The following is a 3882-nucleotide window of genomic DNA, read 5'->3' on the forward strand; positions in this document are numbered from 1 at the left end:
TCACTCCACTTTCTCAAATTAAACCTTGCCAAAACTGAGCTCCTAGTTTTCCCCCCAGCCCGCGCCCCCCCCCCCAACCTCTCCATCACGACCAACAATGCCACCATCAACCCCACCTCGCAAGCCAAAGTACTAGGTGTCATTCTAGACTCCAATCTGTCTTTCCAGCCCAAGATCCAATTGCTGACAAATTCATGTAGACTCCACCTCCTCAACATCTCCAAAATACGTTCGTTCCTAACTCCTGAAACCACTAAGCAACTCATTCACTCCCTCATCATATCACGAGTTGACGACTACTGCAACTCCCTCCTCACTGGCCTACCCCAACACAGGCTATCCCCGCTTCAGTCTATCCTGAACTCAGCGGCCAGACTCATCCACCTCAACAACCCATCCGTATCTGTATAATAATAATAATATGCATGCATATGAAAATGGGCACAATCTCTCTGACGGCTGACAAGAGGTTCCTGACAGCTGTGGACAGAGCTGTGGAGGGCAGTGAGGGCCATGAGGGCTGCTGGTGAGCTGTGTGCTGAGCCCAGAGTACCACAGAGGCTACAGAGAGACAGAATGGCCGCAGGGACTTGGACCATTAAGTATTAAGCTGCTGTAATGTGCCGTACCGCTGTGGGACAAAGACCAGGCCAAGGGAGCCTCAATTTGTGGTGCTGAGGTAAGATAGGAGGAAAGAAGATAACCCCAGGAGGCCCGCACAGGCCGAGGGTTGCAGAGAGGGAGAAGCCTGTGGACACAGTCAGCACCGACTTGAGAGGGGAGCCCCGTGTGTGGTGTGACCTCTCACCTGGCCTCCAGGGGATGGTCCATGACCTACACTAGTGACCTCTCAGCCACTTGTATTGATATTGGCCTTACTGCTGGTTGCTTAAGAACTTTGTTGCCATGTGTAGAATCGGCCCATGTCATGGTTCAGTCTGCAGTTTCCTGCCTGTGTTATTCTCTCCCCCCCCCTGCTGTAGTGGTTCTGCTAGACCTCTATTTCTTTTCACATGTTGTCTGGCTTCTGTGCTCACCTATGGGCGTCGCCTGCTATCCTGTGGGGTTTTTATCTCCTTTAACTCTTCCTGGCCCGCCTCCTAGTTTGTTTCCCTATATAAGTCATGCTCAGTGTGTTGCCTGAGTAACTTCCTAGTTCTTTGAGCTCCTCCTGGTGTTTCTTGTATTGAGTGTGTGACTTCCCATGTATCAACAACAGCTTTGTCTTCTGTTTGTGCTTATCTTCCACCTGCCCTGACCTCGGCTCATTTCCCTCTTCTGTCTCCTGTCATCTGTACTCTGCATACGTGGTCTCATCAGTTGCGTTTCCCTGGGGGCAACAGCCTGGTTCCAGCTTGCTGCAAGTCCATCTCCACCATCAGGGGCCCTGGTGGAGAAGCAGGCTGGGGCTTAGACTCCAAGGCCTGAGAAACTGGGTTGGCAGCAGCCTGGTTCCAGCTTGCTGCAAGTCCATATCCACACTCATGGGCCCTGGTGGAAAAGCAGGCTGGGGCTTACACTCCATGCCCAGAGAAACTGGGTTGGCAGCAGCCTGGTTCCAGCTTGCTGCAAGTCCATATCCACCCTCAGGAGCCCTGGTGGAGAAGCAGGCTGGGGCTTAGACTCCATGCCCTGAGAAACTGGGTTGGCAGCAGCCTGGTTCCAGCTTGCTGCAAGTCCATCTCCACCCTCAGAAGCCCTGGTGGAGAAGCAGGCTGGGGCTTAGACTTCACGGCCTGAGAAACTGGGTTGGCAGCAGCCTGGTTCCAGCTTGCTGCAGGTCCATCTCCACCCTCAGGGGCCCTGGTGGAGAAGCAGGCTGAGGCTTAGACTCCATGCCCTGAGAAACTGGGTTGGCAGCAGCCTGGTTTCAGCTTGCTGCAAGTCCATATCCACCCTCAAAGCTCCTGGTGGAGAAGCAGGCTGGGGCTTAGACTCCACGCCCTGAGAAACTGGGTTGGCAGCAGCCTGGTTCCAGCTTGCTGCAAGTCCATCTCCACCCTCAGGAGCCCTGGTGGAGAAGCAGGCTGGGGCTTAGACTCCATGGCCTGAGAAACAGGGTTGGCAGCAGCCTGGTTCCAGCTTGCTGCAGGTCCATCTCCACCCTCAGGGGCCCTGGTGGAAAAGCAGGCTGGGGCTTAGACTCCATGCCCTGAGAAACTGGGTTGGCAGCAGCCTGGTTTCAGCTTGCTGCAAGTCCATATCCACCCTCAGAGGCCCTGGTGGAGAAGCAGGCTGGGGCTTAGACTCCACGCCCTGAGAAACTGGGTTGGCAGCAGCCTGGTTCCAGCTTGCTGCAAGTCCATATCCACCCTCAGAGGCCCTGGTGGAGAAGCAGGCTGGGGCTTAGACTCCACGCCCTGAGAAACTGGGTTGGCAGCAGCCTGGTTCCAGCTTGCTGCAAGTCCATATCCACCCTCAGGGGCCCTGGTGGAGAAGCAGGCTGGGGCTTAGACTCCATGCCCTGAGAAACTGGGTTGGCATTCTACAAGAATTCACTCTCACAGACACCTGACACCAAGACTTTTAGGGCTTTACCATTGGATTAAAAATACTCTCGGCAGACGGAGTAAGCACTCCAAGCCGAAGGCTCCAGCCCTGGCAGACGATGTCTTCAACTCCCCAATGGCCAGTGGTATAGTTGGGGCCACAGTATTACAAATAGGCCATTGCGTTGTCACTCTCTCTTAACAAATATTCCTCTACAAGGCTTTAATTCCCTATTTCTCAAAGAAAACCCACTTTGTTCTACTGGTATGTTCTGAGTTAATGGGTTCAGTTAGGACAAGGCCCAGCTGGGCACAGCATATGGACTCAGCTTCTATCCAGCAGCCCCCCACTATTTTCATATTAACTGGAACGGTCCCATACACATGCAAGCACACACCTCATTCTTGGTATTAGATCTACTGCAAATTCTGTTTCAGATTCGTTCGCCAAAGTGCTACTAAACCCAGGACCCTACATTCACTATATTCGGTCTCTATATTTGTTCTATCTTATTCTATTCTATTGTATTCTATTCAGTTTTTTTTCTATTCTATTCTGTTTTATATTCTGTTCTACTCTATTCTATTTTATTCTATTATTTTATTTTCAATTATATTCTATTATTCTGTTTTAATATATTCTAACCTATTCTATACCTCTATTTTTAATTCTATTCTATTTTTTCTATTGTTTTATTCTATTCTAATTTATTCTATCCTGTTCTATTCTATTCTTTTCTTTTCTGTTCTTTTATATTCTATTACATAAAGCAGACTAAGTAGGAATCATTATCTTTTATAATCCACTGTATTTATTTATGTTTCCATTTTGAATTCAAATACATTTGGATAGTTTGTTTTATTTATTTTGGATTTGTTGAAATTTGTTGTTTGTGATTCGGAGGTTCGGATACATCCAAATCTCCAAATAATGAAAATTTCCTCAGAATTTCAAAAAAACGTAACAAAACGAATTGCAATTCGAAATGTTTACTGCAAATGACTGCTAATCCAACACTTTATACAAGGGTATGTATTTCACAGCCATCATCTGTCAATCAATACCACCCAATGCCCACATACACTCACCGGACACTTTATGAGGTCCACCTTGCTAGTTTCCGGGTTGGACCCCCTTTTGCCTTCATTCTTGGTGGCATAGATCCAACAAGGTGTTGGAAACGTTCCTCAGAGACTTTGCTCCATATTGACATGATAGCATCACGCAGTTGCTGCAGATTTGTCCGCTGCACATCTATGATGGGAATCTCCCGTTCCACCACATCCTGAAGGTGCTCTATTGGATGGAGATCTGGTAGCTGTGGAGGCCATTGGAGTCCAGTGACCTCATTGTCATGTTCCAGAAACCAGTTGGAGATGGTCTGAGCTTTCT

The sequence above is a fragment of the Staurois parvus genome, unplaced genomic scaffold (assembly GCF_062004578.1).
Source record: "Staurois parvus isolate SC_StPar_1 unplaced genomic scaffold, SC_StPar_1.0 ptg001910l, whole genome shotgun sequence".
NCBI lineage: Eukaryota > Metazoa > Chordata > Amphibia > Anura > Ranidae > Staurois > Staurois parvus.